At 36.3% G+C, this 24,968-nt stretch overlaps 1 protein-coding gene across 3 annotated transcripts in view; it reads left to right on the top strand.

Annotated features, from left to right (window-relative positions):
• The window catches only part of LOC121381131, a 217,930-nt gene that overhangs the window by 83,979 nt on the left and 108,983 nt on the right, over positions 1 to 24,968 (top strand). The window lies entirely within an intron of this gene.

Below are 24,968 nucleotides of genomic sequence, written 5' to 3'. Positions count from 1 at the left end.
TCCTCTCAAAATCTGTGTGGTCCTTAATCATATGTCTGACGACATATAACCGTAAATAAAATGTGTTGAGGGCGTCGTTAAATAAAACATTTTTTTTTTTCTTGTTATCAGTGCAAGACTTTTGAAAAATATTATTACAGAGTTAATTATAGAAAGATTTTGCGTTGGATCGATTAATTTGTAGTTATTTATCACAAGTAAATGAAAAAGTAACGAGATATTTTATTTTTAACTTTGACATAGGACCTTAAGATGTACTAAACATTTCTTTTTAAATGCGCTGCATATAGTAATGAACTATAGAATCATGTTATTGCTCCCATGAGTAAAATTATAAAATAATGATAATGATACTAATTCAAATGGTAAATTGATAATAATTGAATGAACAACTATGCCATAGTAAAACAAACATCAAATAGAACCCAGGTTGTAAATTTCGACGTTGCTTAAGCTAGTGGTGATATGTGTGTCCCATTATATGACCATCGGGACTACATATACCGTCTATAAGTTACCAGGCGCAGATCTACGAACGGGGAGGGTGCACTTGATTGAAAAGTAAAGGCTCTTTGTGTTTACATTATACATTTTAAATATATATTTTTTAAAAGGTGGCAGATCACCCTGGTTCCGAGCTTGGTTACCCCTGAAACAGCTCTACCAAATTTCACCAAGTATAAATACACATAAATACACATAAATACACATAAATACACATAAATACACAAATGTTCAACATGTTATACAGGCTACTCTTTTTTTGAAATATGAGAGACTACATACAATAAACCATACACATCCATATTAATAATACAAAAAATCCACTTTAGGAATGATCAATAAATTTGCAGTTTTAAAAATTGCTAAAAAAAAGGTGTTACACTAAGTTCATAAAAATGGTATATAATATATATTAATTGGTTAAAAGAATCATTACGTATAACAAACGAAGTATCAGGTCATCATATAAAGGTCATTGTATAGAAAACACGTGTTTAAACGTTTCTTGTAAAGTGTGGACTTGAAATTGTATTGGTAAAAAAAATGTGTTGATAATACCCATAAAAGAGACTATTCAGATAAGAAATATCTTGTTTCAACTTATCTTTATAAACAATTCTTGGGTCATAAAACCCCCAAAATAACCATTAACATAAACTTTTGAAAACTGTCAATTGTGGTGATTAATGTGCCCGTAAATCATGTTTCTAATCACCATCACCACCACTTCAACAAGTTCTAAGGACTCGTATAAATAATAATAATAATAATAATAATAATAATAATAATAATATAATAATAAATTAATTAATTAATAACAATAAAAACAAAAAATTATTATTAATATTATTATTATTATTACCATTATTATTACGCAAATTTACAGTACACAATAGACTATTTTCCAACAAAATCGCCAGGAAAACATGTCTTAGGCGTACTCATTTTAAAATCTCCAGTTAAAATATGATATATTCAAACCCTTGAAAAACTTTTGTTTTAATGTGTACACTGCCTGTGGAATAATTATTAGAAATTACTGTTTGATAATATTTGATAAAATAGTAGATAGTCATGTTTAATCTGTGCACCCAGTCTTTATCGTGCTTACTGCTGTTCTGCATTGATGCCTTCATATTGCAATCTCTTTTTGTTTTGTTTCGAATGTATGCCTCTAAACAACTATTGTTTGGCAAATAAAAACTTGAACTCGATGGTTGTAACAGTAGTGCAGTTGTGATGGTGGATCTAATAAACTAATTAGTCCTTTTCTTGCATTCACCTTATACTCTCCCAAAGATGGAAAGTGTTTGTACACTCGCCTTTCATCATTTTACTTTTAGTATGTGATGCTATGTTGCTTACTTTTAAACTATGGAATTGCTCTCCTTATTTGACATGTTTCTATGGAATTACTTTTGGAGAGCAATGGCGTGTTGTCCTCCATTGAAAGATATATAACGAATTTGCATTCAAAGTGAAATTATTATTAAAATTATAAACCTTTGGTGCAGGACATCTGAGTCCATGTACCGTCCACTTGACACCTGACTTTCCCCTCTGCCGTATACCCAGCATTGCACTTGTACTCCAGAATCGACTCTGCGGCGTTAGGGGGAGAGTTCATGTCAAACTGAGGTTGAGAGTTTGGTACTGACGGCGGGACAGGACACACTGAAAGAAAATGAAACAATAATTATATGGCTTTTGTTTTTGTGTTGCGTTTGTTTTATAGCATGTTTATTCAGTTTCCTTTCTTGTCATGTGTTCTCCTTTAACAATAACAATAAAACGTCCAAACGTCTAATTACTGAAAATTGACAAGGCAGTTAGCATATTCAAAATTATATTACTCTTGGATAAAACTCAAATAAAACCAAACTTAAAACCACCATACTTTGTTTGGAGGTTCAATTGTCATATGATACATTATTACATATTAATTCATCAAAACTATTTTTATAATTCAAGAATATCAAAATTGTTGCCACTATGGGCAAATAGTGGTTTCTTGCAGAATCCTTGACTAAAAATGTTACAAGACACATTTTAAATATAATTCATTATTTTAATAGTTCTAAACTATTTCCGATGAACCTGCCTTTAAAGTATAATGGATTGGATTGGCTGACATTTTTTGTAAAGCATGACAATCGGCCAAGTTAGTGAAGTGTTTAGCTTCTCGCCATTAAAGGAATGCTCGCGCCAGGCTTTTGGACTGGTATGCATATTCAACGATATATAATACACATTATTGCTTAATATCAATAAGTATAATCATATAGATAATTAATAAAACGGTTAAATGTGACGACTATTATATATAATGGGCGCAACCATTTTGTACCATCCCAGTGAATACGCCCACATGTCCTCATATGCCGTAGAATACGGCCTGAGTGTAATAAATTCTTGTCTTGTCTTGTTACGTAATACTTAACGTGTTACGCCAGGAATTAGTCTTAGAACTGAAGAAACAAAACACACCTGATTTTTGCGGAAGTATCGCAATGTTCTGTAATAATATCCATCCCAGTAAGCCAGCAATGGGTATATATTATTTTTCAATACAAAATAACCCATCATTGTCAAAGTGTCGAAATAACTGTATTATGTTTTGTCCATAAATTAACCCACATACTGAAATAACAATTGGATCGTTTTCTTAGTTAAGTTTTGTGTTTTCTTTCCGTGGCCTGTACCTATAGTTCCTTATTGGCAGGTGTATATTTAGACGGTCCCCAGTCAATGTGTCTAGACAAACTAAAAATAGGTGCCTTTTTATTAAGACCACAGGGTATTGTGTGCTAAACGCGCGGACACACCTAAAATCGTTATGGACATTATCAGCCGCCCAGCTATATTAGTGCAAATAATTCTGTAAAACACTTGATTAAGTAGACTTTCCCATCTAAAATCACAAAATTGACGAATTACGTAGTCCCAAAGAAAAGAAAAAATATCACTTGGGTATCGTGAGTGGTCGTTTTTTCTCCAACGTACCCTACCAATAGGCCTAATAATATGCATTTCTTCTTTGGATTTTTAAGAGAGAAAAACACTATAACTCCATTTCGTTCTATTGATGCAAATTGAAATACATTTAGTTAAATAGGTTATTACACTATCAAGTTATTTATGTTGTGTTACAAGTCAGGTTGATGAAATCGAAGCGTCTTGTCGTAAATTAGAGCGTTTATTTACACTGTGCATACATGAGGTGGTCGGAGCTGACGTCACTTCGCCCCAAGCTATAGCATCGGACGCTACAAAAACGAAACAAAATGGCTGCTCCCAATCAGCAGGAATAATCCTGTTTTTTTATTAACTGTAAAATTACGCGTTTTTCATTTGTTAAAGTGTCAGTATGTGTTGGTTGTCCGGGTATGCATCTTCCCAACACCTAAGGCTCTTATTTCAGTTGACTGTCCCTTTAAGGCTAGTGGGTGCTGGGTTCTGTCCAAGTACAGGCTCTTAAAATATTGGATTGTAACTGCCCAAGGCGCATCACAAATCACTAATATGCTTTTAGAGCTTAGTTGCATGTCTATATGTCGGGCGAAAATAAAGTAGGACGTATGATTGAATCGGACTACTTCTAACCATTCTGACAATAATACTCCACAAAATAAGAAAACATAACTAGTACATGTACAGTGAGTGAGTATTTATTTCAGAAGCATTATGGTAATGATCATACACTTCACTACGGCTATTCTGTTACTCAGTGTCTACCTATGGGCTACTACTACATTAACAACCGATTAATACATGGCGCAGTGCGATCGGTCATTGCTTGCGCGATCTACCGATGACTACGCTAGCAACGATGGTGTAACGCGATCGACAGATGCTTGAGCGATCGATCAATATCTGTGCGATCTACAGATGGAATCGCTAACGATCGGTCGATGCCGCATGAAAATGTTAATTCTTACCCATTTTTGTTCTGAAGTATTCAAATCCTTCAGTGCTTATTGATCCATCTCTTGAAAAGTAAATCATGGAATTGATCTGACACCTGCCAACTTTCTTGCTGAAAAAGAACGATTTACAATCAGCATGCCTGACACACCTCACGGCGCACTTCGCTTGATTTTCAACTCCAACCTGAGTAGTAATTCTGCCTCTTGTCATTCGTAAATTAGAAAAGACGTCATCTCTTATAAATGTGATATCCTTCGCACAACTTGAAGACTTAACAAAATCTAGAAATGTTAATATAGTAAACAGTTGAAATAGTAAATGCATGCCATAGTTCCTAGCAATATTAAAGAAAAATAGTTTAACCAACATTTTGGTGAAGCAGCTTCTAAAAAGTTACAACTTCATAACTAGAGATGTTTTGCAGAAATGAGAAATGACAATAATGAATGCAACGTCTAGAACAAACAAAACAATAAAACAACATACTGCTGAATACAATATGTGTTTATTGATCAGTTGTGTTGGCAAGTCATTCACTGTTTAACATTTTACATTATTTGTCACAGGTGAATGTTTGCGAAAGAAAAGTTGAAGTTTGTTTTGTTTAACACACCGCTAGACACACTGGCTTATTAATCATCGCCTATTGATTATTACACATTTGGTAATTTTGACAAGGAAGGAAACCCGCTACATTGTTCCATTAGTAAAGGATATATTATATACACCGTCCCACAAACAGGATAGCATATACCATGACCTTTGGTATACCAGTCGTGGTGCACTGGCTGCAACGAAGAATAACAAAATGGACCCACTGACGGGGATCGATCCCAGACCGACACGCATCAGGAGAGCTCTTTACCACTGGGTTACATCCAGCCCCTTTTCAAAACAAAAACAAACACCTTCTTCTAAGTTGTACTCTTGCCTCAACATCCTCTAACCTCGTCTATTAATGCGAAACACCATTGCAGTATTATTTGTGTTTCTTCTTTCAACGCTCTTTCTTTTCTCATATTATTTTCCCTTATCTGTTTAAATGTAATGTAAATATACCTTTTATGTAATATGGTCGCCACGTATATTGTATTCAAATATGAGAAGGTAATGTAAGGTAGTCAACTTCTGACCGATCGTTTTGTTGGTTGTGCAATAAAATATTTTTTCAATCAATCAATGCAGCTTTAGGACCCCAGCCCATTGTTTTGCTATAACACAGGGTGTAGTGGGAGTGGTGCAAATACCAACCAAGACTAACGAAAGGACGGTTTAACGACGCAACTAAGGATACTATACCGAACTGAGTGGAGACAATATTTACATGCCCATATCGTTAACGAAAATGCCCAACCCTGGATAACAATATTTATTCATATTGGCATTACTGTCATACGGATATACAAGGTTGCAAACGAATAACTAAGTTTTTATTTTTACATGGATTGTTGTATATTTAATATTGTGAAATAGAATGATGGAAATATCAGGCAAGCTAATTTTGCCCGAATATGTAATACATGTTTGCACGAATTTCAGTTCTACTCCTACCCCCCACCCCCACCCCCCCCACCCCCCCCACCCCCCCCGTCTCGTACGCTTATTGGTCCAGACACGCCCACCCTAGATACAATCTGTGGCATTGTCAGTGACCGGTTTCGGGGCAGAAATGATGTGGGCTGTTTTAGTAAGTACCACATTTTAATTTTAATTATCTCTCTCTCTCTCTCTCTCTCTCTCTCTCTCTCTCTCTCTCTCTCTCTCTCTCTCTCTCTCTCTCTCTCTCTCTCTCTCTCTCTCTCTCTCTCTCTCTCTCTCAAAATATTCAAAACACCTTCCTAATAGCATATTTGTTTCTAGGTTACAAAGGCTATCATATGTGTGATGCCACTGTAACATGTATCAGATTAATAAAGTTAGTTTATTTATTTAAAAAATTATATTAAATACATTTCTGGCTTGCAATATTCGTGTCTAAAAATTAATTGTGTTTGTTTAATATTTAAGTTTGAAATAACACAAGCTTACGAAGACCAGAAACCCCTTGAATACTAGTATTCAGAAACTTAAAGTTCAATTAAAATAGTAAAAAGGCTATATGAGTTAGACACATCTGAACTATGACATAATTTGTATAATGTCTGTATTGTATCATATCAGTGTATATTTATTAACACTCTGTGAAAAACAAAAAAAACATAATACATAATTTTAAGATTTTCTTATCCGGTTTTGTTCTAGAAATAATTTGAGTTGGGTACCGCAGGCAGGACAGCAACAACCCCATAGCACTCAGCTAAAAAGGCAATAGCAGTATACACCTTTTGTTTCTGTTCTCTCATCATAACCATGGTCTCGGCAGAGCCTCGCAAAATTTCTCATTCTTATCTTCACAGAATAAAGCAGATATCCAACGTCATTAACTAGGTATTCTGTCTATATTTCAATATTGATTGAAACACATTTTATTGCTTTGTAAAGAAAAATGGATTAGGCACAAGATATACAACTTACTAGGCCTTCTCCATAATACACACATTTTACGACAGTAATATATTTTTGCAATTTAAATATGAACAGAAATAAATATTAAAAGAGAAAGAAGAAAGAATAAAAGAAACAGAAAACAAACGCACTAAAGTTTACTATGTGTTCTATAATAAGACAGCAGGTTTGTTATAGAAAAACACAAAACCAACAAGGCATCGCAATGATTACGTAATGGCTACGAAAATAATAATAGCAATAAAATAAATAAATAGTAATAATTTTAAAGATCCATACTGTTTTACTAATTAAGGAAAACGTTTTGTTTCATTTATATACTTATGAACATGAACAAATCTTTATTGTCTCCTTCACTTTTACCATTTAGACCTAGTTGTAAATTTATTGGCTGAAATGTTTGCAATGAATTCCAGAGTGCGTCTTTGCCTTTCATGTAAAATGCATTCACAGAAAAAAAACGATAATTGTTTTCAAAATTATATCCACAACTGCACGAAGAATCGGTGCTAAGACCAACTCGATATAAGTCTACTTTCAAATCATTACACCTGTGTCTTAACTTGATATGCAATATATTTTCTCTTCTATTAATGAACGCATGGAACATCTGGTTTTATTGATTTTTTTAAACGAAGATATGTTTTCGGCAATTTCGAATTTCAGCTCGTAGGTTGTTCCAAACTTTTATTGTCGAGTTGATAAATGAAGATTGAAGTAAATTAGTCTAGCAGAGGGTACAGAAATATCATTCCGATTTCTTAGCATGTAAGGGCTCATTGTCCAACTGTTTGTGGGATAATGTGTGTCATAAAAGCAAGAGCCGATGATTGATAACCAATTTGTTCCATTTGTGTCGTTAAACAGAACAAACTATAACTTTTTAATGGTTTCGTTTTTGTCATCTCGCCATATTCGTTCCGATTACCTCACAGCAAACATAATTAGTACAATATACACATACTAAGATTAGCCACTAGATGTGTAAACACCGTTACATATGGCTGGATACGATTGATAAATAACAATTAATCAATTAACGATCAAGTAGCAGTTTTGATATCCTTCACAAACATGTGTATTGTTTTCTTCACGGAACGACAAAACAATAATTAATTTAATCCACTGTATTTCTGTTAGCAGAATTCGATTTTGTTTTAAAGCTGTGTTTAGCAAAATAAAAGAGTAGCCAAAAGTAATGTTGGTTTCTCAGTATCAATAAAGATGTCAGTAGCGGTGCGTTCCACTGCCATATCGATTTGCAACATAGAACGTTCAGTTAAACGTCGCTGTATGTTCATATCATTCGATGTAAAACTTAAAATCATTAAACGTTTTAAAATCAAATAAGCAAACGTTAGTCAAAGGTTTTGTTATTAGATAGTATTTGCTGAATACATTATACGAGATATAAAGACCGAATATGTAGCCTATAACAAATATACAGAACTTCACATACGTTGTTTTCACTTCCTATTTATTGCACGAGTTTATTTTGCGCAAGAATATATGTATTTTCGTTCGCAAAATAAATGAGTGCAATAAACAGGAAGCGAAAACAACGTATGTGAAGTTCTGTATTTATTACATACCTTCTTTTATGTTTTACAAAAACGGTTTTTAATTTAACGCCATAACAACACTTTGTTCAATCTATGATCAAAACTCCTTTCATGGATTCATTTAACGTTAAGAATACATACTCTGCAGCAGCCTTGTGTAATGTTTCAAATACAATATGACGTCATTTGTAAATCATATATGGCGTAAGTAAATAAAAGGCACTAACTGCTGTAAAACGAAAAAGGGAATTCCCAGTTTAAAAGTTCCGGTCCAGATTGCACATATGTGCAATACAGAATAAATTTATTACACGGTTTTAAAAGGCCTTTATCACTATAATAAGATTGAACAGGTATGTAATAAAAGCTTTTATCAATGCAAACCCCTAAAAAGGACACATCTATAAATGGGACACTACTTGGTCCCGTGGGTGTCTGATATATATGTATATATATATGTATATATATATATATATATATATATATATATATATATATATGTGTGTGTGTGTGTGTGTGTGTGTGTATATATAGGTATATATATGTGTATATATGTGTATGCATATGTATGTATATGTATGTATGATGTATGTATGTATGTATATATATACACTGTTTTTGTTTAAGTCTTGAATGTTTATATTGATGTTGATCATCACTTTATTTATTTGCATTACCATAGTTTGACACCCAATAGCCGATGTATTTTTCATGCTTGGGTGTCGTTAAACATTCATTCATTCATGTTTACCGTTGAGAAAGTAGTGTCGTTTCATCCATATTAATTTTTAACCGAAGACAAAACAATAACGCAATTGATTTTAGCATGAATGAGTGTAATGTTACAAAAAACATAAATCCGTTGACTATTTACCGGGTATTCTGAATCCCTTTGTCATTCAACCCTGCACCACTGTCAATAACTAGTATTTGTCTTTTGTAAACTTGAGGGAAGAGACCACAGGTTCTGCTTCGATGCAAAAACAAAAGCCGTATAGTATTGTTTAATAATGGAGTTCTGTTTTAGTTTAAAGAACATGCAGGCCACAAAGACTGTAATACACCAGAAAATAGATAAAGTACTTTCTGGGTCAGTCTGATATAGTTCCACTATATTTGCGTTAACGCTATTCATATATATTACTTTTATTGGCAATTAACATGACACTGTATTTGTGAAAATCTAGTTCCTTCAAGACTCTTAGACATTAATATAGTGAGAAATATGACAATTATGGTGGACATATTTTAGATTTACTTAAATGAGAGAGAGAGAGAGAGAGAGAGAGAGAGAGAGAGAGAGAGAGAGAGAGAGAGAGAGAGAGAGAGAGAGAGAGAGAGAGAGAGAGAGAGAGAGAGAGAGAGAGAGAGAGAGAGAGAGAGAGAGAGAGAGAGAGAGAGACAGACAGAGAGAGACAGACAGACAGACAGAGTTAAGTGGCGTTCGCCAGATAATTATTTTTTTAAAATACAGTGGAATCTGCCTAAACCGATCCTTGAATAAACCGGATTCCTGTCAAAACCGGCCCGATTTTTTCACTATGTCTTCTATGTATTAAACCCCTGAATAAACCGGAACCCGTCACTACCGGATACTGGATTTATTTTATACACCTAAAATGAAAATCCTTAATTAATTACCCTTGACAAACCGGCTTGTGTGTACGCGTGTGTCATCAAACACAATGGCGGCCACGTATAGACTGGTCTTGTGAATAGACTGGTGTTACTGGCGAATGTTGAGAACGATTACGACTGGTCACTAATCGCCCACCTCTTAATAACCAGACAATACCGAGCTCTTAGGTTAATAAAGAACAATTATTTTCTATTAACTGAGGTTACAAGCCCTACTGAATGCAAAGTTGTGTTCAGTATAATTATAAGCTCCCATGTAGTTTGTTACTCATTCATTTTACGAAAATGTTGAAACCACCATCTTCAAAACAGAGGCGCGTGGAATTGACATTAAAACATAAAATTAATTTAATTAAAGATTCCAAATCTCAAATGAAACAAGGATTTGGCAGTTAAATATGTCAGCTGAATCTGCTTCACAGTTATGCAAGGATGTAAATGTACTTGACGCGGTACAGATCTAGATATGTGGAAATAATCACCCCTCCCATTTTCCACCCCGACCCCAGTCCCACGCAAACCCACAATGGAATTTGTTTTTGATAGAAAATAATGTTATTTGTACTGTTTGTGTTTTTTAGAACATCGTTACTCACTCCAATGATTTTTTTTTTTAAACAAACGTGTTCAAACGATTTATGGTGGAATATACAGAGGTACTTTTAAAGGGACATTCCTGAGGTTATATTTCATTTTATTTCCTAAAATATATGTTTTTTCGTACATACAAAATTATTTGAAGACAAAATCCAGTTTGGGCTTCTTACAAATATTAAGACGACCAGAAACACATTAAATATACAGACACTGATATTCTAAACAAGAACATATATTTAATATGTAAGTTTAATCCCTTTAAACAGATTGACTACTCATGGCACGTTTACACCTTAACGACAGTTTTGGTCACAATAGGCATACAGGCTCCCTTTTTATGGGGAGGGGCAGACTGATTTGTAATGCTCAAATAAAACGAAAGTGTCCGAATCTAAAATGCAGCGTATATTTATATTTGCATGACTACAAATGAGCTATACAGGATTCCAAACAAATCATTTTGCACTTTTAAATGGATTACAATTAATATTGTGAGTAGAATGATGGAAATACATGGTGAAGTTTACAGGCCAGATAATTTTCCCCGACCGTGGCCATCGGTTCCCCAACCCAGCACTGGGGGGGGGGGGGGGGGGGGGGGGGGGGAGGGGTATCCCCCTGACCCCCATCCCAAACCCGTCTCGTACGCTTATGGTGTTCCCCAACGACCAGGTATAATAATACAGAGACCCTTTCATGCTATTTGTAATTGTACATCTATAAAAGGCAATTTCTCATGCTTACGATTCGTGTTATTTTTATATTATAGTAACTGTTCATTGTAGTACTAGTTATTAGTTCTAACTTCTAGAACTAAGTACAGTTTTGAAAGTTTTATTTCAGGGATTTTCATGAATCATATGTAATAAGCAAAATAACAGGAATTAAATTCCAGCGGACTAGGGATACTAGGATATAAAGTCCTGTGGACTAGGGAGCACCAGCAATGAAGTCCCACGGACTAAAATTCCTAGGAATACAGGTCACACAGATTAGAATTCCGAGTAATGGAACTTCGATCGGACAAAGATTAAGAAAATCACAAGTTCATTGGATTGTGACTTACTGTCAAACTATAAATTTATACAACATATTATTGAAAAATTATTTTGGTGTACTTAGAAATTGGTTTTTGATGTTCGCCAAATTGCATGTTTTTGGAGTTACCAGTTTTCATATATACTCTTCAAAAAAAGAAACGCAAAAGGGTACAAATGGGTTATAACTCCGATTTTATGTTTCCTACCGGTTCATGCTTTGTGAATATAAGGTCATTGCATGTCCCAAACACATTCCCACGGTTACATTCGATAAAACGCAGCTACTGTACAACAAAGTTCCAAAATGTGAATATTCGCAAAAACGCAGCCACGTGCAAACCATGTCACCACTGCACGTGCGTTGTCTGCACGTGCAACATGAACACCGACAGTATAAAAGTGCAGGGTGTTCGCTTGCCTGGCCTCTGTATCTGGCCGACAGTTGACAATCCAGGACATGCCACGTCTCAGTGAACCGCAGAGAAACAATGCCATCGGCCGACTAGACGCAGGCGAATCCAGAACGGCCGTTGCCAGGGCATTCCATGTGTCCCCAAGCACCATCTCCAGACTGTGGGACCGTTACCAGCAACATGGATCAACACGTGACCTCCCTAGATCCGGTCGACCACGGGTCACTACCCCTGGGCAGGACCGCTACATCCGGGTACGCCACCTTCGGGAACGATTGACTACTGCCACCTCCACAGCCGCAGCAATACCAGGTTTGCGCAGGATATCCGACCAGACCGTACGGAACCGCCTACGTGAGGTAGGAATTCGTGCCAGACGTCCAGTTCGAGGTGTCATCTTAACACCACAACACCGTCGACTCCGACTGCAGTGGTGCCAGATTCATCGACAATGGCCTCAACTGCGATGGAGACAGGTGTGGTTCAGTGACGAGTCCCGATTTCTGCTCCGACGTCATGATGGAAGATGTCGCGTGTATAGGCGTCGTGGTGAACGTTATGCGGCAAACTGCGTGCAGGAAGTGGACAGATTCGGCGGGGGTAGTGTCATGGTGTGGGCAGCCATCTCACACACTGGCAGAACTGACCTGGTCCACGTGCAGGGCAACCTGAATGCACAGGGCTACATTGACCAGATCCTCCGGCCACACATCGTTCCAGTTATGGCCAACGCCAAAGCAGTGTTCCAACATGACAACGCCAGGCCTCACACAGCACGTCTCACAACGGCTTTCCTACAGAACAACAACATTAATGTCCTTCCTTGGCCATCGATATCACCGGATTTGAACCCAATTGAGTATCTATGGGACGAGTTGGACCGACGCCTCCGACAGCGACAACCACAGCCCCAGACCCTGCCCGAGCTGGCAGCAGCCTTGCAGGCCGAGTGGGCCACCATCCCCCGGGACGTCATCCGTACTCTGGTTGCTTCAATGGGCAGGCGGTGCCAGGCAGTTGTCAACACACGCGGAGGCCACACCCGGTATTGACTCCAGATGACCTTGACCTTGGTGGTGTGTCCTATCACTTACTCACAATGGACTAGAGTGAATTGTGAACAATCCTGCAACATTTGGTAATTATCGGACTCACCATTCAATAATTAAATCAATTCTCCAAATGTTACGACAATGTGGTTTTGCGTTTCTTCTTTTGAAGAGTATATATTTGTTTTACAATTTTTACCAGTTTTCATATATATTTGTTTACAATTTTGGGCTCCATGTTTTTTTTTTAATGTTTCAATGTGTTGAACGCTTGAGCATATAGCCTACTTTGTATGTGTAGTTGCATCATATACTTTTGAAAAACAAGTTAGATACTCTTCTAATTTCAATATTCTAAAAAAAATGCAAGACACTTACAAAAATTCAGTCACGTGTTTGATCCACGAATCTATGGCTTAAACAAAAAACATTAAGTTGATACTCAGACTGAAAAATGTGCAAATTGCAGAGTACAACAAACGGATATCTATATTAATTTGCCGGACTAATATTTATCTCACTGTAAAAGAAATTTAATGGTAGGAATATAACCAGCTGTGAATGTCCGGATAGGACTATGGTTCGTAAGAAATGTTCCTGCGTTCCGTTTACACCGGCTCTCATCCAGCGTCAGTTAGTAGCTCAATGGGGAGTTGTAAGACCACTACACCGACTTCTCTCGTCAATCGCTAACACACTGGATTGGGATTGGAAACTTTATCAACGTGCCCATATATTCTTAAAGGTTCAGGCACGCCAACCTCGGATCCAGTCTCCGACATCGCCAGTGGCTGGTTCCGGGGCAGCTAACACACTAGCCATCAATCTACTGTCCCGGACAGAAATAAAGCCCAAATAGCTGAGGCGACCTGGGCCCGTGCTTATAAATCTCAAATGACGTCACACCACGCAGTTTGTATGGCGTTGTCATGACATTACAGCAATGTAACTGTCTCAGACTCTATTAGCGTCTCGTCTCTGGCCTGGACAGCATGTTTGAGCATTAATTTGGTATAAACACGAAAATAAATTTAAATGAATTAACATTTTTATCCCCAGTCTTGGACACATTTTGACGGGAAATCACACGGTGTGCTAAAAAAGACTGCTTGAACATTTAGTGGATGTATCAATGTGTTGTGGTGGTGTAGTTAAACAGAAAGCACTTTAACGTTGTAGTGGATGTAATCACGTTTCATCTGGTTGATTGCTTTTTTATTTTTGTATTTTTTCAACATCAGCCAGTGTGACGGAACATGCTCGTAATTTTGTTTTCGCCTGTGGCGATATTAATTGTGTTAGAGGGCCGTGTGCAGTCCAATAAGCACTTAAGCCCAGGTCGACAATTTGTTACGTAATACCTTCGCGCGATCGTGCATTCCAATATGCACTTAGTCCAGCGGTGGAGGCCATGTGGCCAGTAGTTACGTAATACCTCTGCGAGTGCGGTTTTTACAACCGTGATTTGGCGAATAGCGACAGCCAGTCTGACGATCAGAGAAAAATATACCGACTCTGGAAGAGGTGGAAATATCAGATGATAGGTGAGGTACCGCCTTGTACCCCCAGGCGATATTCGCTGTCTCTGAGAGTTTTGAATAAATAGCTAGGATTTTAGATATATCGAGGAGAAACATTTGGAAGTATCCAGGGGCACGGACGTCGTCCACTGAACGATCTATATTAGTTCAGACGGGACTTTGGTAAATATATATTTTCTGCTCTGTGTATAACCTTGATGTGATTGATGTGACTTTAAATATTTTAATACTGTATTATACCAATATTATTTAGACGGTGCTGCCGGTCATCTGACGCAGTATTCTGTAGACTCACCGTTCTGATATATATATATATAAAGCTTAGCCAGTCATCCTAGAGGACCTAGGTAAACTGTAGGTTATTGTCTTTATTGTGATAGGTACCAGTATTAATTCTGTATTACAAGGTTATTGAATGAGTAGTTAGGGTTAATTAAAAATTAACCAGTTAGGAATAGTGTTGTAATTCCTTTATTAATTAAGTTCCCCTGGAAGCGTTTCTCCATTATCGCACGTGTGTGTGTGTTAGCTTTTCTCAATTATCACACGTGTGGGTGTTGTGTCAAGGTGAAGTGATTAGCATATTGTGTAAACTAGACACCTAGAGATTAACTAATTAAGTGATCAGTTCTGGGTTGTTATTATTGTTGATATTAATTAGCTACTGCGGCAGTACATTTGTCAGCGTAGGTTAATACACATTCCCAAGTGTATTGTGTTTTTGTTGTGTTTTCTAGTGAACTAAACGTGCTATAATAATATATACTTTATAAGATCGTATCTCTGATCATACCTAGAGACGAGCCACAGCGGGTATAACTGCCTGTTACAGAGAGATCTAATAGATATACAGTTAGAAGAGATATTTGGACAATCGTGTTTCATTCAGTTACGGGTATTATAGGATCCCCGTGACAGCCAGTAACAGTGCAATCGATCCGATGTGTTCCTAGACATACGGAGATTCAGAATTGTGATATTCCTCTACACATGAACATACTGACTACCACACACAAACTGTATTCTAATGCAATATTTATCGTGTCAATTTGTCGCCTTCATATACCGATTAACATAGACTCGGTTGATATTTTCCATATAACAAACACTCGTGGCGAATCATATAATCTATAATAAAATATACACAATAAAAACAACAAAAAACAGTAGAATAGCCCAAGCGATTTCAGTTATTCTTAATATATTTAGGGCAATAAAATATCATTAGAAAACTTTACATATGTACAATCAATATGACGTCAACGATGTCGTCACTAGAATAAAATGATAACATGCTGAGACTCATTATTTTGTACTATTTAGAGAAGGAATTAGTAAATTAATTCAACAGTTCTTTCCCCTCTACAATATTATTTTCAGAAATTAAGGGTAAATGATTGACTTCCTTATATAATTTTGCAAGTAACACATTGACTAGTTTTACATTTTGAGACTGTTTTAATGTTATTCAATTCAAACTTAGATGTGCATAGAAGTATTTGTGTGTGTACTTTTAATTTCCATTGTAAATTGCAGAGAAGGATATAGTAAAGTAAGTTCATTATTAAATGTACATACATCGACTGTGGATGTCCACATGATAAGGCAGTAAAAGCATAATGCACAAATTTGTTTACAGCAGTTTACATAATTATACTGATGGGTAGAACTATACAGGGGTCGAATTGTTTTGTTGGTTATTTTATTATAAATTAAAAAGGAATAAACAATATGTATACACAATATTTCGACATATGATACTAATAATGTTTTGTTTTAGAATTGTGGTTACATTGATTTTACACCGAGTACCATATACATGGATGGGCGTAACGTTGGAAGTTACCTCTGAGCCAACCTGTGTTTGGTATTTATGGGTTCAATGTGCACTAATGAACACATGTCTATCATATGATAAACATTCTATGTTTAGTTTCGGAATTGTGGGTAAATCGATTTTACACTGTGTACCTTATATATGCACGACAGATCACTTGTTCATCATATGATAAACATTGTATATTAAGTTTCAGAATTGAGAGTCCAATCTAAATATTGAGCTGAAATCCAAATTTCGACCTTTAACTGGGCATCACGTTCAGATTGAGCCCTGAGCCACCCTAGGTTCTTCTCATTTCCATAAAACAAGCACTAGAGTATGGATCTGTAGAATGTCATCAACTTTCTATGTTTAATTCCTGTAAACGAGTGTCGTGTAGTTACACTGTGTACCATATACTTGACGGGGCGTTACCTTAGACTTGCGCCTGACACATCTCTATCATATGATACACATTTTATGATGAGTTTCAGAATTGTGGATCTAATCTTAATATTGAGCTTTTATCGAATGTCGATTTGTAGAATTTCATAAACTTCCTATTTTAGTTCCAGAATTGTGTGTTTATAAACGAGTGTTTTTTAGTATCAGAATTGTGTGTTTATAAACGAGTCTTGTTCTCTCTAAGCAATATTCAATATTGAATGTTGAACGTTGTATATCGAACCAACTTCAGCTTCCCCTGTATACATTTTCTAGGTAAGATTGGTGTATTCCTATCCAGCGAATTAAAATATATTTCTACTTGCTGTTTTCGAAACGGATTCTGTATCCGGTTGGAATTCTGCTTGTACATTTATATTTAAACATCCGTGACTGCACGCATCGAAACAAACAAAACATAAAAAATAAATAAATAAATAAAAGATAATAATAAAATAAGTAATTACTTGGCTACTCGTACATCTGCCTTGTTATAATATATATGTTTAAATATACATGCTAAATTATTTGGGGTCGGGTGTGGAGATGTGGTGACGGGCATTTAAATACATTAATGAATTTGACAATTGCTTTTGTGCACTAATTATTTTATTTTCCATGTGTTCTTTAAATATATAAGTACTTGGTCGTAGATACTAATATGGATGTACAAACTGGACTCATAAACACCTTCTACTTGCATTAAACATGTTGTTGTTGGTCTTTCTTACATATTGTCGTGGATCAACAGGCACGTGTTCGGGGATAGATGGAAGGTTATGTGGTTGTTTCGGTGCTTCACGAAAGTGTATAAAAGACCTAAGTATATTGTATCCTATCAAAAAACATATAATCGTCACTAAGGTATCTTACTTTTAAAATGATACAAAACGTGATATATTATAAAAGAAAAACTAAAAAATATACTGTTGAGAGAGAGAGAGAGAGAGAGAGAGAGAGAGAGAGAGAGAGAGAGAGATGAGATTGAGATTGCACCTGTTTCCTCTTGACAAATTTTGCCTTTCCTACCCAGAATTTCGGAAACTATAAAAAGAAAGTTTCTTAAGACATTTGTTCTCAAGAATCTTAGAACATATGTTTAATTCCAGGGAATATGGTACGCTGAGCTTAATCTTTATTATTTCTAAATAAAATTTTATATTACTAAGGAAAATGAATAATAAAAAAATATTGTGATGATTGTTATATAACATTTGTAATCATGTATAAATTGCCAAGATTTTCAAATGGTGTTGTTTATCATTATTTATATTAGTTGCTATGTATATAATACTAGTACATAATTTTGCATTATTAAAGGGGCATTCCTGAGTTTGCTGCAATTTTTAAGATGTTATCGACTAACAGAGACTTGTTAACGATTGTAATTACATATCAAATATATTTTTCTTCATAAAATATTAGTGGCTGTATATTAAACGTGTTTCTGATCGTTCTAATAGTTGTACTAGGTTAAATTTCATTTTATTTCTTAAAAATAATGTTTTCGTACGTACGAAATTATTTGAAGACAGAATCCAGTTTGGGCTTCTTACAAATATTGAGATGACTAGAAACACATTAAATATACAGCCACTGATATTCTAAACAAGAAAATTTATTTAATATGTAAGTTTAATCGTAGAAATATTTTATTAGTCGGAAACATCTTACAATGCAGCAAACTCAGGAATGTCCCTTTAAATAAACCAGAATTTAAAAAGAAAGTTAATAAACAAGTAAACATATTTCAGGATTATTGTTTTAAGTTTATAATATATCGAGTGGTTTGTGGCATCTTATTATTATTGTTTTTAATATTTCTCCTCAGTGTATAAATTTACCTTTATTTTGTTATCATTTACAAATATGTATGTATACACAGTATATAATACTGAACTGTAAATATCAAAATTCTGCTGTGAATGAATTGACAGAACAACAACTAAATTTGAGTGTTTCGTGTTTTAAACTTAAATACACCGTTGCATTAACTGGTATAAAATACTAAAAAGTTAACTTTGAAAAACAAATGTATTTATTGTATTTATTCTTAAATTGCAAAACTCATTCAAATGAAATACACAATTTTTTTATTGTATTAAGACAATTTTACACCTACATGTAAGTGTATGTGGCTAATTCAAGTAATTGTGTTTGAAGAATCAATAATAGTTATAAGTGCCTTCAGTTACAATGTATTCTTTCTTTGTTTATTTTCTGATGCATTCTGGTAGCCATTTGCTGTATGACGTTTACTTTTCGCATTTTACCTGCTATATTTATACTTAAATGTGCATAAATGAAAAAAAAAACCGCATTGCATGATCAAAATCGTATCTATGCACAGGGCAGAGGCGAAATGAAGTTAGGTAAAATCGTGATTGCTAGCACGATCCACTATCAGGTGCCTGTCCCTAGGAGGACCGCCACCTACTTAGGAGATGCGTAACATGTTTCATCCTCTCCACCGCGGGCGGGATGTAGCCCAGTGGTAAAACGCTCACTTGATGCGCAGTTGGGTTGGGATCGATCCCCGTCGATGGGCCCATTGGACTATTGCTCGTCCAAGCCAGTGTTCCACGACTGGCGTAACAAAGGCCGTGGTATGTACTATGGGATGGTGTATATGAAAGATCCCTTGCTGCTAATCCAAAAGAGTAGCCCATGAGGTGGTGACAGCGGGTTTCCTCTCTCAATATCCGTGTGGTCCATATGTTAAACATATGTCCGACGCCATATAACCGTAAATATAATGTGATGAGTGCGTCATTAAATAAAACATTTCCTTCCTTCCCTTCCACCGCCTGTATGATGACTGCCACTCCCAACACTAGCTTAGAAGTTTGTTTTATAAAACGACACCACTAGAGCACATTGGTTAATTAATCATTGGCTATTGGATGTCAAACATCATAGTAGTCATCAGAGGAAACACGCTACGATTTTCCTAATGCAACAAGGGTTGTTTTTAAACACACTTTCCCCACAGACATGAAACCACATACCACGGACTTTGACCAGTTGTGGTGCACTGGTAGAATGAGAAACTGAGCTAAATCCCGCTCTCTAGCTTAGATAACCCAAACTTGTACAGGATAGAGCTCAATGGAATACATACAGCTGTGATGGTATGCACTCTTCAATCACTTTAAAAACAGTTATAATATCAGGTGTTCACGAAAGGTGAGCATATCCTGTATTTGTATATGCACTTTCCCACAGACAGGACAGCATATTCCACATACTTTGATATATCAGTCATGGGTCACTGGTTGGGATGGGAAAATGTCCAATCCGAGAATGGGTCCACTGAGGTGTTTGTAGGAGAATGCATTATCAATAACATATCAATCGCAATTAAGGTATGTCACCAGTCTTGTTTTTACACATAGGTAACACACTACATGATACGACATTCATATCGGGTAGCGATGCAGAAATCAACCCTGCTTTTAGACTATAACGATTTGAGTTACCCGTCCCCCTTTCAATATTGCATCTGAAATCAAGACCTATCTCTTCACAACGTAGAGTCAAATGGGCATATCGCAAAATAGTGATTGATTCCATGAATCTTTATCTAGTGGCCTCATCTACATGAGGACAGCGACTCCCGAGATCCTAAAGGTAGGACTGAACCAAATAACTTCCGGCTGGGTTAATGTTTAAGGTGCACCCAATTTTTGATACAGAAGTGAACACCACACGTCCTGTGATTGGTGATAAATGTGAGTGTGTTGGTTGTAAAAACAATAGTTTTATCTGGGCAAAAAATGTATGCAATTTTATTACATCTAGAACCAGTGTGTTAAGTAGCCTTGTGCTTGAAACATGTATGGGGTACTTGTAAATATTTTGTGCGGAACTAGGGTAGTCATAGACGCTACCCGTTATCTCAAAAATGAGCAGCTTGAACTCCAATTTTGTCTGATTCACTTTAAGGGTGAGGGGGTGGTAGTATTTATATCCGTGGCGTTTATGTCGATTGATAGGCTGCAGGTAGGAGTTTTAGCACATATGTTACTATTGTCGTCTATGGGATTTGATTTGGTAGTATACACCCTATAGCACATATAAAATATTATGATTTTGTCATTTTATTTAATTAAACTATACTCTTGATTAATTAGCAGTCATTCGACCATGCAAGTTCACAATGACCTTGACCTTGACAATAATCACTGTACATGACTCTGAATGGAGTTTGAATCAAAGTTAGCACCGAGGAAAAGTTGGTTTTGGCCTATAATTCATACTGTAACGATTTCAATAATTTCTTTTACATGATATTTGACTTGCCATATACAACTGCTCTTAAATATGGTATTATATATAGGCAACATGAAGTAAGATTTTGAAGGGACATTCCTGAGTTTGCTGCAATTTTAAAGATGTTATCGACTAATAGAGACTTTTTAACGATTGTAATTACACATCAAATATATTTTTATGCGTAAAATATTAGTGGCTGTATATTAAACGTGTTTCTGATCGTTCTAATATTTGTACTAGGTTAAATTTCATTTTATTTCCTAAAATGTAATTTTGTGTACGTACGAAATTATTTTGAAGACAAAATCCAGTTTGGGCTTCTTACAAATATTAAGACGACCAGAAACACATTGAATATACAGACACTGATATTCTAAACAAGAAAATATATTTAATATGTAAGTTTGATCATAGAAATATTTTATTAGTCGGAAACATCTTACAATGCAGCAAACTCAGGAATGTCCCTTTAATAGCAATTTATTTTTATATTAAAAATAGCATGTGTCAATAGTGGTTGATGTCTTTAGTTTCCATTAACATAGTTAATTTTTTATGTATGAAATTCTGAAAACTCAAATTTGTAAAGAACTTGATTTTTGACATTTTCGTAATTTTGACATATACTACTCAAAAGAATTTAAGGGTCAAAAATTTATAACCAAATAAGTTTCAGAGTGTATTAGATTGATGATGTAAACTACACCAAATTTTTTATTTATTGTTCCATATTTACAAAAAACCACAAATAAACGTCACTGTATACAAGAAAGTCACATGACATGCTGTCAATGTTGAAGGTTGTCAAACATGGATTTTACACATTAGAACATTCGTTTAATAGTGTGTGAATCCACCCCTGGCGCGAATACACTCGACACATCGTTGCCTCATGCTGTTGATCAGACGTCTGAAGAACTCTTGGGGAATGGCCTGCCACTCTGCCATAAGAAGTTGACCCAGATCATGAAGGTTGGCCGGAGGGGCATGGTTATTCCGAACTCTCCTGCCTAATTCGTACCAGGCGTGCTCTATTGGGGCCAAGTCAGGCGAATATGCTGGCCAATCCATCCTGGCGATACCTTGTTGTCTGAGAAAGTCCGTTACCACCTTGGCGCGGTGGGGTCTGGCATTGTCATCCTGCAGAACTGCCCCGCCGCCAATCTGCTGAAGGCCTGGGAGAACCAACGGCCGGATAATCTCATTCAGATAGCGGATTCCATTCAGATTGCCATCCACCACATAGAGGGGGGTCCTGTGGTGGATAGAGATGCCGCCCCACACCATGACGCTGCCACCACCGAACCGGCGTCTAACGTTAACGTCAGCGAAGCGCTCCCCAGTAGACACGAACCCGACCGTCGTTGAACTGGAGACTAAACCTGGACTCGTCAGTGAACATCACTCGACCCCACTGAACACGTTGCCACCGCAGATGAAGCGTGCACCAGTGACGTCTGGCCGTTCTGTGACGTGGTAGGAGTGGTGGTCGAACAGCCTGGCGACGGCAGCGTAGATTATTGGCTCTCAGACGATTGCGTATGGTTTGATCAGACACTCGAGTTCCAGTCGCAGTCCGCAGATTGTCACGTAATCGGCGTGCAGTGGTTGTGCGTTGACGTAGAGCCATATTGGTGATGTAGCGGTCCTCTCTATTTGTAGTGCTTCGGGGTCTTCCCGAACGTGGACGATTTCGAACAGAATTCGTTGCTTGGTACCATTGCCACAGTCGGCCAACGACACTCTGACTGACACCAAGTCTCAGAGCAACATTTCTTTGCGTATTGCCATCCTGAAGCCAAGCAATAGCCCTTCCTCGATCTTCGATAGTCAGTTGAAGTCGTACCATTGTCGAATTTGGAGTGTGCACCGTACACGAACGCAAGCTCCAATTATACGGAAATTCAGCATTGGGAACATGGAATACACGTGCAAAGCGTGCAAATGAAGCGCTTTGTGAAAAAGCAAGTTATGGGCACTTGCAGACCTTTCGCTTTCGCCCTAATTTACGTGCAAATGTAAGCATGTTTTCGCCATTAAACTAGTCGACAGTGTCAATGACAGTGGATTTTAATTCATTTATGGGTTGCTTAGACCCACTTTCGTCAAAATGGAACAATACCATGCGTGGCATTATGGTCTAGCTAATATAATTGACATTCAGAAAATAATGTCGAAAATATCGTCTGACCCTTAAATTCTTTTGAGTAGTATATTTATAGGGTACTAATTTGTATTTTAGACAAATTTGTAGTTTTATTCAAAATTTAAACTAAATTTGTAGAAATACTTTACCAAAGACATAATTAAATTTGTTGTCACTATTGTGCCTTCTGCTCTTATTTATACATAACAATACGCTTCTTAAACATATATTTAGATCTCCAGATCAAATTTTTAAAGAACATTTTAAGTTTATACTAGATTCAGAACCATTTTTGTTCAGATTTGATTATCTGCCTTGAAGTAAGTTGATAATTTATTTTATTGTTAAAGCTGTATTACCCAATGTGACTAGCTAAATAAAATGCTTGATTACAGATTGTAGGAATACATCCAATGTACATATTGTATTCATCTGGATTAGAAAAGAATGCAAGAAAATAGATGTTCGGATAATTATGTCATTTAAAAATAGTTTTTTTTCAGTAATTAATCACAAATAAATGTGTGAAAGCTGGATGATAATTCCAGATATCACTAATATTAAAACCTCCAACTACAGTAGACTATAAATAAAATATAGTCAGGAATATCGGTGGCTGCCAATGGTTTTGATGGTTCATTATGAAAATCAGCATGGCCAATGGATTTAAAATTCCCACACCTGGTACCTTGAAGACACCGATACCCAGCATATAGGATTTCCTCCCAACACTAATGTTCAGTACTTTAAATCATTTCTTCATACAGGTACAGTCATGTTGGTGTTTCCTTCCTCAGACAGTGCATTTTATTAATACTGATATTTCTTTGATGTGCCCGTTACGGTCTTCATAATCTAGGTGTCAGTCAAGTGCAAGTGTCTTAATTTAATTCTTTAAAGGGGCAGAGGTAATCTGACTATATTTGTTGTCTCTATATATATACCTGAGTAAACAAACCCACCTGACAGTAAATATCTTCAGGAATTTTATTTTAAAACATTTTGTTGTTTAACATGACATATTGCATTTGTACAAAACTGTATGCAATATATATGCAGTATGAGGTGTACATTATATTAGGTTGCACTGTGGAAACAACCGTTTCAATGAGGTTGTCAGATTATGTCAGTATACAGCAGATCCTGGTTGTCATAAAACATATAGATAGACACTTTTTTAAAAATGTATGTTATCAGTGTAGGTAGTACTAAACCAAATAACTTTCGACTGGGTCAAAGTTCGAGGTGCCCGGAACTTTTGATAGAGAAGTGAACACCACAAGTCCTGTGAGTGGTGATAACTGTGAGTGTGTTGGTTGTCAAGTGTGTCAAGTAGCCTTGTGCTTGAAACATGTATAGTGTACTGGTAAAAAAAGGACTCAAATTCTGTGCGGAACTAGGGTAGTCATAAACGCTACCCGTTATCTCAGAAATGAGCAGCTTGACACCCAATTTTTTTCTGATTCACAGGGTGAAGGCTGGTAGTATTTATATCCGTGGCGTTTATG

This window comes from Gigantopelta aegis, chromosome 9 (assembly GCF_016097555.1).
Source record: "Gigantopelta aegis isolate Gae_Host chromosome 9, Gae_host_genome, whole genome shotgun sequence".
Lineage (NCBI taxonomy): Eukaryota > Metazoa > Mollusca > Gastropoda > Neomphalida > Peltospiridae > Gigantopelta > Gigantopelta aegis.
Note: the sequence above shows the minus strand (reverse complement) of the source record. Positions and strands in the feature narration are given on the sequence as shown.